This window comes from Rhincodon typus, chromosome 10 (assembly GCF_021869965.1).
Source record: "Rhincodon typus isolate 14 chromosome 10, sRhiTyp1.1, whole genome shotgun sequence".
Taxonomy (NCBI): Eukaryota; Metazoa; Chordata; class Chondrichthyes; order Orectolobiformes; family Rhincodontidae; genus Rhincodon; species Rhincodon typus.
The window spans coordinates 22,995,725-23,009,086 of record NC_063341.1 but is presented as its reverse complement, the minus strand read 5'-3'; positions in this window follow the sequence as shown (position 1 = coordinate 23,009,086).

The following is a 13,362-nucleotide window of genomic DNA, read 5'->3' as shown; positions in this document are numbered from 1 at the left end:
TTATTTATTTGTACTTATTAACCATTTAGTAATTCTCTACTGGTCTTATATTCTGACCACTCACTTGACCTGCCACTCACCTTCATACCACTACATGCTTTTTCCTTAAGATTGATGCTTTCCTCAACATCTTTAGTTACCACAGATGCTGGGTCCTCTCTTTGAAGTTTTCTTTAAAGTGAGAATGTGCATACTTTGAGTATTCTGAAATATCCCTTTAAATGTCTGCCATTGTGTCTCTAATGATTCATCCTTGCCCAGTATGATAATTCACTTCAGTTAGTTTAGATTTCATGGCAATGTAGTTGTTTTTATTTAAATTTAAAGTACTAGTTTTAAACCCACTCTTCTCCCTTTCAGACTGGATATAAAATTTAATCCTATTGTGATCAAAGCTACCTAGAGTGCATTTACTCTGAGGTCATTAATTCTTTATCCTGAAATTCCTTCCTTCGCCTGCAAGGTATATCTGCTGGAATGCTCTTCACTTGGCTGGATGAGTTCAACTCTAATAATGCTCACTAAGATGGACACCCTCAAACTGAAGAATGGTTCTGAAAAAGGGTTGATTTGGACTCAAAATATTAACTTTTATTCCATCTTAACTGATGCTGCCAGACTTGTTGAATTTCTCGAGCACATTACATTTTAATTGGTCATATATTTAATAGCCAACAGTTCTTCTTTGATGGTAATGCTTCACAAATGTGTTTTGTCCTAGGCCTTCTGTTGTGGGATTCCAGGATTCTGCAGAGGTTACATCCCTCTTTAGAATGGGTGAATCCAAGTCTCCCTGGACCCAGCCTTGCGTTCAGTCTTCTTTTTCAAACAGCTACTCTCAAAATGTGTGGTCCAAGCTTATTCCATGGGGTGTGTCACTTCTGTCATCTGTTTTTGCCATCTGGTTTTGTTCCATTTCCATAGTTTGACATGAATGATCTCTGGGTCTGTTGGTTGATCTGTGAATTGTGCAGGTGGTGAGGTCATATGTTTCTGATCACCCACCTTATATTGAGGAATAGCTTGTTCATATGCACTTATGAATGATGAACAGAACAAGGCCATTCGGCCCTTCAAGGCCTGTTATTCATTAAGATCATGGCTGATCCTTCAAGTTCTGGAATCTGCATTTTTGCTTATCCCTGATAACCTTTGATTCCTTTGCCTAATAGTAATCTATCTTTCTCTGCCTTAAAAATATTCAATAAACCTGCTTTCAGTGCCTTCTGGGGCAGAATTCCAAAGTTACACAAGGCTCTGAGAGAAAAAATTCTCCACACCTCTATCCAAAAAGGGTGGCCCATAATTTTAAAACAGCAGCCCCTAGTTATGTACTCTCCATGAGTAAACCCATTTTCCACGTCAATCTTGTTAAGACCTTTCAGTATCTTATAAACTTCAACCAAATCACCCCTCACTATTCTAAACTCCAGGAAGATAAACCAAAACTGTTCATTTTTTCCTTAATAAGTTAAGACGTTAATTCCATATATCAATCATGTAAACCTCCTCTGAACCGCCTCCAACACATTCATATCTTTCTTTAAATAAGGAGATCAAAATGGCACACAACATTTGGGGTGTTGTCTCGTTATCATTGTTAAACTTCACTTCTTTCAGCTGCAGGACATCTTTGCCGGTGTTCCTCGGGATCATGTCCTAGGCCCAACCGTCTTCAATTGCTTCATCAATGAACTTCCCTCCATCATAAGGTCAGAAGTGGGGATGTTCACTGATGATTGCTCAATGCTCAGCATCACTCGCGACTCCTCAGCTACTGAAAATGTATATTTAAATGTAGCCAAATCTGGACAACATCAGGCTTTGGCTGACAAATGGCAACGAATATACAAGCTAGGCAATGACCAACTTCAACCAGACAAAATCTAACCATCACTACTTGATGGTCAATGGTATTACCATCCCCAAAACCCCTGTAATTAATATACCATTGACCTAGGAATCCTGCAGTGAGTAACTCACCTCCTGATCCTATAAAGCCTGTCCAGCATCTACAAGACAAAAACCAAGAGTGTGATGGAACATTCCCGACTTGACCGGAAGAGTGCGGCTGCAACAACTCAAGAAGCTTGACACCAACCAGGAAAACAGCCCATTTAATTGGCAACACATCCACAAACATTCACTCCCTTTATCACCGATACACAGTTGTAACGGTGTGTACCATTTACAAAGATACACTGCAGAAATTCAACAAGCTTCTTAAACAGCATCTTCCAAATCAATGTCCATTAACATATAGCAGGACAAGAGCAGCAGATGAATGGGAATACCACCATCTGCAAGTTCTGCTCCAAGCCACTCACCATCCTGACTTGGAAGTATTTCTCCATTTCTTTAGTGTCGCTGGATCAAAATCGTGGAACTCTGTCCCTAACAGCCTTTGAGGTGAACCAAACTCAGATAGATTGCAGTAATTCAAGAAGGCAGCTGATCATATTCTCAAGGGAAACTAAGGATGGGCAGTAAATGTTGGCTGAACGAGCAAAGCCCAAATCCTATGAATGAACTTTTAAAAACTGCTATACTCAGGTACCAAGTCGCCACTTGGCTGATTGTTTTGAGACCATTGAAGTTTTGCACCCTAACTGTTTTGTAAATGCTCAATTCTAACAATGGTTTGGCAGTTTTCTCAAAATTAAATTTGACTTTCTGCCAATTAACCTTGAATATGTCACTCAAATGTTATTATCTGTAGCTTCAGTAGCTTTTTGTTATTGGAAGAATAGTTTAGGTATGGATTGATATTAGTCTTTATACTAGACTACTTACTCTTCATGCCTTTAGATCATGTGTTTCTCTGCCCAGGATTGCCTGTATACATTTTGTTTGGGTTTTGCTTGATTCCTTTATGATTCTTTTGGTTTATGTTACTGCTTCAGCATTTCCATTTGACTAATGTGGAGATGATATATGGTGCTGAATTTCCCAAACCTTTAACAGTGCCTGAATTTGTCGCTCGTGAACGGACGGCCATTGTCATACTTCAGAATGTTGGGAACGCCGTAATAGCTGAAATGTGCTTTTATCTGAACAGTAGTCATTGAAGTCAGCTGGTCCACCTTCTGGTTATCAGAATATAGTTTACAGTGACAAGATAATCAGTTTCTGTTACAGTGAGGAGGTCTCTTCCCAACTTCATCATTGGCCTATTTAGGATGTCATATGCCACCAGAAGTTTTCTAGGTGGCTTAACCTGGGATTCAATAAAAACACTGAAGTGACTGATGTGGCCTTTGATTTTGTTCTGTGTTTCACCAGTAGAGCACATCGCTTGCCTTCCTTAGACTTGACTCGATTCATTGGTATCTTAACATAAATTGTTAAATTTATGAAATTTAACAAATTTCATATGTTAAATATAAAATTTTAACATATTTCATCTCAACTGCTGAGGGATAATGACTCTGACTTCTTTCCTGATGCTTTCAGACCATGCTTTCATCACTACTTTTGCAACACCTAGAGAGTTGCTTCTTGTTCGGTAATTCTCCCGATTTGAGTAATGTGCTTTTCTGTTAAATTCTGTGTCACTCTGGGTTAATGACTTCCAGACCATGTTGAGATGTTGCTGCATGTTGGATCTGGAAGATTTCACATTTTGTTGTAGCATTCTCTACTTTCTTCATCAGGACTACTGCTATCCACGGCATGTATCCAATTTATATCTGTCTCCCTTCTTTGTATATTACATCTGTAGCCAGAGTAACCTTCTATAAAGATGCTTTGGATCACATAGTTGTGTCTTAAGAAAAGTGCTTTGAAGTGGTTTTTGATTGGACTTGACTCTTAGCTTGTCTCTTCCAAGTATGTATTGATGAAAATATTATAAGCAAAATCAATGGCCTGACACTCTTCTCGATTTAAGCGTAATATTGTTCCATTTGTGTTAATGGCCTGCTTGGAAATGAAATTGATTGTCCTTGCTACACTTGAGTTGCTCCATGTATTGTATTGCTGGTGTCACATGGCAGGAAGATGTCATCATTTGTATAATAGTATTTGATCAGCAGTACAGCCATCACTAGTTGTTTGATTTTGGTGAATGCTACTGTTGTTCCATGCCCCAATACCACTACACATCCCTTCTGTAAGTTGGTGTAATGGTAATGATAAATTGGGCAAGAATTTTGCTAAAAATTTATGAATCAAATAAACAATGTACTGCTTTTGCATCTACGGTCCCAGCATCACTGAGTCAGCTCTCATCTTTTCGAAAGCCAGACTAAGCTAAATTTCTGTCAATACGTTCATTAAAGAAGAGTCATACTGGATTCAAAATATTAATCCTATTTCTGTCTTCATACAGACTGTCAGGCCTGCTGAGGTTCTCCAGTATTTTCTATGTTTGTTTCAGATTTCCAGCATCTGCTGTATTTTGCTTTTATTTGTTGCATGGTGTCGAGTGATTTGTTAGAATTTTCAGCTGACATCTCTCCAGTGGCCATTTATACTTGGTTGTTGCACTTTCTTCTAGCCATATGCTTATTTGCAATAGTATATGGCTTCTTGGAGTAAGAACAATGCTTTCTTCACATTAGACATGCCTCCTTTGTGCGATATCCTCCACAATATTTGCATCCTGCCCTTTTTCTTCTGCCCTTTGCTCCTGAGGTATCTATCATTAGAATGCAAGGTTTGCTCTGTTCTGCCATTATATGCTTTAGTTACTGATTTACAACCTCAGTGCTTCTGCACTTGTCCACTGCTTTCCTGAGAGGAAACTTTTCCTTCCTCAGTAGATATGGTCTCACTGCAGGATCTCTTTTGCCTTGCACAATCCTGTCTTTTATTAGATTGTCTTTTGGTTGTGCAAATTCACGGGATTCTGTAACCTAAGTTAATGAAATCACACTTTGATCAATGGACTCTCTCTCACCTTGAGCCTCACTATTGAACACAGGGCATTCATAAGTTATGTTCATTTGAGTTTCAAAGCATGCCTTCAGGATTTTCAAAATTTCTGGAGTCTATTTCTTCCATTCTTAAGAGTTTTGGGTGGAATACAGTTTGAAAAAGTCTCTTACCAACAGTGATAAGAGTGTAGCTACACTTAGCTGATACAGCTTGTGAAAAAGACCTATTTTATACTTTGGCTAGTTCTCCTTCCTATCATTTTATTTTTCAATTGGAGCTAGGAGAGGAATAGTTGAAGCCATTATCTGTAACCTACAGCTTCCTGTGACCTGCTGCATTGTTCTTTTTAAGTTTCTTTCAGTTTTTTGTAGCAGCTTTTATGGCTCTGAACATTCCTGTGTCTATCAGTAGCTATGCGTTTTTACAGTTCTTCAACACTCACTCTCAACTCCACTTGTGAAAGAATGTCCTATGCTAACAAGACAGTAGTCTACTCTATTATACTAAGTCTTTATTAAAGTGCTTGTGGCCACAATGGTACAAATTACATCTCTATTCCAAAAGGAGATCTAAAGGTTAACACTGCACCCTTGTTGAGGTGCACCCTCTTTAGATACTTCTATAGTGAGGATTGGTGGGGGGTTGTCAGGGTACGTTACATACAGTAGCACTGAATTGCCAAAATCCATTGTATCCTGATGTTACTCAATAGTTTTTTAACTCCAAAGTATCTAGCATTTGATGCAGCACTTAAACAGCATTACCATTTCGGGCAGCATGGGGTAACACTCTGATAACTTACTTACTGAAATTACGATGATGTAAGGATGAAGCTAATTTAGAAATAAAGTTGTATATTCTGCATCAATTTCTGCTTACCATCCAACACCAACTTTGTTGAATCCAGTTGGATTAATTTTAATATGTATTTGGTCTTGAAAATTTACCCTGAGGAACTGTGCATCTATCAAAGCCTTACAGCAGTTATGTGGAAGAGAATTCTGATTTTGGATATTAGTGAGCCATTGATACACAATGAAATATATTGATGGGAATATCTTTGGGTAAAATCAAACTGTGTCCTTGATATGCTAATTCCTATTAACGAGATGTTGTATGGAGTATGGGAAATCAAACTAGTGGCTAAACAAACGTGCTGTGTAAAAGAGAGCTTTCCTAAAGAATGCATCTATTGAAGTGTGTACACCATAGAACAGAGGAGGGGTATCCTTCCAGTATTAGCATTACAAAAGGAGCCAAAACAAAAACTAAACAAACACATAGGAAAGTGTGGGCTGAAATAATTGAAGTGTAAATGTGCCTAATATTTGGAAAATGCTGTTAAAATAAGTCTGTGTTTGCCACCTAACTTCCAATTCTGTATTTTTGTTGCAGAGACAGCCACTGACAGCCAGGATTCAGGGATGATCTGTCTTGGAAGTCAAAGTTCTTCTCAGGAAAGCAATTGATTCCTAGCAAATAAGTATTTGGGAAGCAAATTGCCGTTCCAGTTTGACTCCAGATTCCCTGTTATCTCTGCACGTTAAAAATATTAACTTGTTGAAGTATTCTCCCCCTGCAATGAATGCCTTAAAGCTCTGCTTTGCCAATGCCACACCGCACCCCACCCCCCCCAACAATGGTTTTTAGAATGTTTACTAAATAATATTTTCAGGTAAAACACAATTTTATAGCCCTGGAGTTTTGTAGACATTTACTTCTTGCCTATACTCTGTCATCCTAAAGTTCTGCTTTAAAATTCTTTACTTATAACTTTATGTTGTGTGGAATCCTGTTATTACTCAGAAGTAACCCTTCATATAACAAGGAAGCCTGCGCTATCCGATTGCTTTTGTCAAGAGAACAAAATGATTGTGGCCCCTAATCAATAATTTGGTCATCACTCATGGTGAAGCCAAACCTAGCAATTTCACACTTGGCTGACTTTTACCGAACTTATGTAGCCTTGTAGTATTACAGTTATGATGTATTGTTTTAAACAAAGAATCCTGGATGATCTAAATGGATATATCAAAGAAATTTACAACCAGTTTCTCTACACCAACATGCAGTTCGTCAAATACAGACTGAATTGAATTTTCCACAGGATTGATTTTATTTCTTTCTGGTTCGCTCTGCACTTTGCTTGGAACGAATCTAGTGGTTGTGATTTGTGGCATATTGTGGCATAATCAGTAATTAATATGTCAATAAACAGTAAGTGTTTTGAAACGCTTGACCAGTGACTGACACAAGCTCTGGGAGTAGCCAAGAAAATTGTATTATTTTATCTTAATGTGAAAAATGTTTCCGTCCAACATTAGCACCGATACCGTAGCATGCAATCCTTTATTATTTCCCTGCAGTAATATTAGCCATTTATCACAGAAAGGAAGAAAACCAAATGTTGTTCCTTCAAATATTTGAACTTTTAATAATAGTCTTGTCATTTGTGGACTGAGCACTCTGTGGACACATGATTTAAAAGGCAAAAATGTCTTAATGTTCCTGTTTTTTTCTTGGAGGAAGAAAGTATATAAATTATTGCTCCAAACCTTCACTGATTTGTAGTGATTCTGTAGAACTGCTCTATAGATTTGAACTGTTAGTGACGAGCAATGACCCTGCAGTGAAATTCCTGAAGTCCACTATGAGGAAGTCAGTATTGACGTCAATAATAAAAACTGAAAATACTAGAGACAAACAGCAAGCCCATCAATGTGGGAAAGCAGATTAGCTTTGACTTTGTTTGACAGGGAAGCTCTTATAGAGCTGACAAAAGTAGGGAGCTGGGGGTATGGGGGAGTCAGGCAAAAGAGATCAGGTATTACAGGTAATACATGAGAGACAGCTACTCTGTTAAACAACTTGCACATTGATTTTAAGATGTTGCGGAGTACAGTAGCATCGATTACATTAAGGGTTAGCGATCCAGATGCCTAGACTAAAGATCCAGAGATGTGAATTCAGATTTCAACTTGATAGCTGGAGAATTTAAATGAAATAAATCTGGAAAACAACTAGTATCTTAATGGTTACCACATAATTACAGGATTGTTGCAAAAATCTATCCAGTTCACTGATGTCATTTAGGGAAGGAAATCTGCAAACCTCCCTGTATGTGACACTTAACTGACCTCTGAAATAGCAAAATACTTGGTTTCTCATGGACAGTTAAAGATCAGCAATAAATGCTGGCCACATCCTGTGAATGCATAAATACTCCATGGAGATTCCCCAAGTTAGGTTATGTACTAAGATCATCTTGGTCAGACTAAAAGGCATTAGGAAGACTGAAAAGGGAACAAAAGAGCTACAAAATGAAAAAGAATGTGATGGAATGTGATTCAAGCAGCAGACTGTCACAGTCTGATGTTGGCAGAGTCAACAATACTGAAGAATCTATGGAGAAGATAAAATATTGTTCATGAATTCAGCATTTGGTCTGTTGGAACAATTTAAGTGGAAAGGCGCAGACACATCAGAGTGAAGGGGTTGGAATAGCAAGCAGAGATCAGAAGGACAATGCCAGCAGATAAAAGTAGAAATTTGTCAATGCATTCTGTAGCAGTATCCTTGAACGACTGTCAAGCACAATAATATGCACTCCTAATTTCAGCTGTTAATTTCACTCAAAAGCCAGATGGTAAAGTAGGAAACCAATATTTTTACTTAATATCAGATTTATTTGTAGAATGAAATATTATATTTGACCACCTCAGCCCCAACCAACTCCCAATGTCACAACCATCTTTTTTAATATACACTCAATCATGGAATTATTATGAAGCAGAAGGAAGCCATTCAGCCTATCATATCTGCACCAGTTCTGAGCACTTTGATTTAGTGACAATCTCTTGCCTTTTACCCATGACCCTGCATATTGTTTCTTTTAAATTATCATCTAAAACCTTCTTTAATGCTGCAATTGAACTTGTTCCTACTAAAGCACTAGGCAGTGAATTTCAGACCCTCATCACTCATTGTGTGCAAAAAACATTTTCTCACTTTGCATTTGCTTCTATTGCAGAATACTTTATATCTATGCCCTCTGGTTCTTGATTCCATCACACTATCTGTTCTATTCCAACTCCTTGTGATTTTGAAACAGTTTATCGTTTTAGTGTCAAAGTCTCTAATCTCATCCTCATAACTGAAGTTTCTTATCCCTGGAACCACTCTCATAAATGACGTGCATTCTCTCCAGTATATTCACATAGGAACAAGAGTAGGCTATTTAGCCTGTCAAGCATGCAATCACGGTTGATTGAATATTTCAATGTCTTTTACTCACACCAGCCCCACACACAACCCTTTATGCAACTGATAATCAGAAATATATCAATGTCCACTTTAATTGTACTCAAAGACTGAGCTTTCACAGCTCTTTGGGTAGATCATTCCAAAGACCCACGACTGAGTAGAACAATTCTCCCCATATCAGTCCTTATTTTTGAATTGTCTCCCCTTGTTCCAAACATCTTACCTGCATCTACCCTGTCTTTCCTTTAAGCATTTGGAAGAGTTCAATAAAATGACCTCTCATTTTTCAAAACTGTAGAGAATACATGCCCAGTTTGTCCAGTCTCTGTTTGTAGGACATCCTGCCATCGCAGGAACAAGCGTGGTGAACCTTTGTTGCAATTCATTTATGGATAATATCTTTCCTGAGGGAAGGAAACTGCACCTAGTACTCCAGGAGTGGTTTTACCAACTTTCTAGCCTTCCTAACAGCTTGATGTACCTGCATGTTAGCAATCAAAGAATAGAATCCCTAAAGTGTAGAAGCAGACCAAGTCCACACTGACCCTCTAAATAATATCCCATCCAGACCCACCCCATCACCCTGTATTTCCATTGGCTAACCTACCTCACCTGCAAATCCCTGGACACTATGGGCAATTTAGCATGGCCAATCCACCTAACCTACATATCTTTGGACTGTGAGTTTCCTCCCGGAGGGGGGGACACATAGCCATGGAGAGAACGTGCAGATTCCACACAGACAGTCACCTGAGGGTGGAATTGAACCTGGGTCCCTGGTGCTGTGAGGCAACAGTGCTAACGACTGTGTCACCCCACTTTTATGCTGCTTTCAGTGACAAATTGACAAGGATACCCAAGTTCCTTTGCGTATCTACATTTTACTATGTCTCATCATTTAAGATATGCTGCACATCTTTTTCTCCTACCAAAGCAAATAGCCTCACTTTTTTCCACATTACATTCCATCTGTCATATTCATTCGCACTCACTGTCCAAGTCCTCCTGAAATTGCTTTACATCTTTGCTAATAACAAACATTCTTACTTAGTTTTATATCATCTGCAAATTTGGAAATATTACATTTGGCTCCCCTATCAAAATTATTGATAAATATTGTGAACAGCTGGAGCCCATGAACAGATCCTTGCGGTACCCGACTAGTCACAGCCTTCCAATGTAAGACTGACCTATTCATGCATGCTCTTTGTTTTCAGTCTGTTAAACAATCCTTAATCCATGCTATTGCATTACTCCTGTCCCATGTACTTTAATTTTCGTATCCAACCTCATGTGGGGTACCTTATCAAAAGCATTCTGAAGATCCAAGTATGCTACGTCTATCAACTCTTCTCTATCAATTTTGTTGGTATCATCCTCAAAGCACTCCAATAATTTTCCATTGGCACAAGCATACTGATAGAACATAATTAGTTCATTTTTATCCAAGTATCCATTTATCCCACCCTTTAAGATAGGTTCTGGCATTTTTAACGATTACTAATGTGAGGTTGACAGGTCTATAGTTTTCTGCTTTCTTTCTTACTCCTCTCTCAGATATTTGGAAACATTTGTTAGCTTCTAATCTGCAGTAAACATTCCCAATTCAGTGGTATCTTGGAAGATGACAACGTGTCAACCTATCCCTATAGCCACCTTCTTCAACACTCTGGGCTGTACACTATCAGTTCTTAGTGACTTATCAACTTTTAGTCCCATTAATTTCTCCAGTATAACCTTCTTACCAATACTAACTTCCTTCAACTCCTCATTCTTCCTAGTTACTTAGATTTCCAGTTCTGCGAGATTTCTTTTATCTTCCTTGGGGAAACAGGCACAAAGTAATCATTCAGCTTCTCTGCCATTTCTCTATTGCTCATTTAAATTATTATGGCTTTGCTTTTAACAGATCCACATTCATTTTAACCAAAAAGTTCTTTTTTACATACTGTAGAAGCTTCAACAGTTCATTTTTATATTTTTTTTGCTAGATTACACATATATTCTCTTCCTTTCCTTATCAATTCTGTGGTCCTCCTTCACTGTATTCTAAAAACTTCCCTATCCTCACATTTATTACTATTATTATTATTATTATTACTATTTCTGGCCACTTTATAAGCATTTATTTTTATAAAATCCTTAATTTCGTTGGTCACTTGTGATTTATTGAACTTTTTTGAAATTTTGCATCCAGAAGGAATGTAAAGTTGATATAAGCCATTTAAAAGTTCTTTAAATAATATCCATTGCCTATATACAGTCATGCTTTTTAATATGTGTTTCCAATCCAGCTCAGCCAACTATGCCTCATTCATTTATAATTTCCCATATTTAAATTTAATATCCTTGCTTCAGATTGCACATGATGAAAGATTTTATCATGTCGTGGTAACTCATCCCTACAGGTTTTTTACAGGATTATTAATTTGTCATTTTTCATTACATAATGATCTTAAATAACTTGTCCTCTAATCAACTCCTCAAAATGCTACTCTAGATAACCATCCTTAAGTAATTGCAGAAACTCATCCTCCAAAGTTTTAGTGCTCAATTGGTTAACACAGTCTATATGCAGATTGAAGTCACCCATGATAACTGTGTTGCCCATGCTACAAGCTTCTATCATCTCCTGATTTATAGAATGCCCCACACTACCATTACCATTTGGTAACCTATTAATAACTCCAAACAATGTCTGCTGCCCCTTTCTGTTTCTGAGTTCCACACATACAGATTCCATGCAATGTTCTTGTGATCTGAGATCCTCCCTTACTAATGTAAGTACATTATAAGTGCAATTCCATCTCCTTTTCCTTCTTATCTGTCCTTTCTAAATATTGAATATCCTTGTGAATTCAGTTCTCAGTCCCAACACCATGCAGACATGTTTCTGTAATGGCAACTATATTCTAGCCATTTACCTCTATTAATGCCTTTAGATCATTGTGAACATCATGTTGTGAATGCTGCAAGCATTCAGGTAAAATACCATTAACATTGGCTTTTTGGCATCGTTCTGCATTCAAAGCAAATGGGCATATGGCTTTGCTCTTCTGCCTTTTATTCTCCTGAGCAGTTTTCCACTTCTTTACTTCCTTACAATTTTGGTTATCACTCAGACTCCCAACTCTGGAGCTCTCTCTCCTACACTGATTCTCCAGCCACATGTTAAAGTGATCAATTCTCCTGTTCTTATGCTCACTAGCACATGACGCTGGGAGTAATCCTGAGGTTACTGCTCTTGAGGTCCTACTTTGGAATTTCCTTCCTATCTCCCTGAAATCTGTTTTCAGGATCTCATTCCTCTTCTTACCTATGTCGACAACTACTTCTGGCTGATCTTCCTGTAGCTGCTCCATGATATCCTTCACCCTAGCACCAGGGAGGCAACATACTACCCTCGAGTCAAACTCAATGTTATAGAAACTCAGTCTGATCCCATGGCTATGCATTCCCCTATCAGCATTGACATTCTTCTTCCCTACATCAGCACTACACCCCCACCCCCTAATACAGCGTAGATGCTGTTACTGTCATGGACCATATTTGGTTGTACTCCCTTCAGGAAGCATCACATTCACTAATTTCCAAAATCAAATACCAAATGGCAAACAAGGTAGACTCAGGGGGCTCCTGTACCTCCTGCCTAGTTTTGTAAAATACCTTGGTGGTCACCCATTGCATCTCTGCCTGTATGTTTCTAAGCTGCGGTGTGACCACACCCTGTATGTGCTATCCACGCAGTCCTCTGCCTTGCAAATCCACAACAGGGCATCCAGCTGCTGCTCAAATTCCTCAAGCCAGATTGGCATGGGAAATGCAATTTAAAAGGTCTGACTACATACCCTTCAGGTAACCCAAAACTGGAAACTTGAGTACCCATTTATTCATTTTTTAAAAAATGTTTTATTTGCCCTTAAAACATCTTCACTTGTAGAGTGTTTCATCGCTGTGTTTACTTCCAATACACCAAAACTGCTACTTGGCACTAACTGGATTCATACCCAAGTTATCTGTCCAATCAAACTGCTTAACTGCTCTAATATAACAAGGTGTAGAGCTGGATGAACACAGCAGGCCAAGCAGCATCATAGGAGCAGGAAGTCTGACGTTTCGGGTCTGATGAAGGGTCTAGGCCCGAAACATCAGCCTTCCTGCTCCTCTGATGCTGCTTGGCCTGCTGTGTTCGTCCAGCTCTACACCTTGTTATCTCAGATT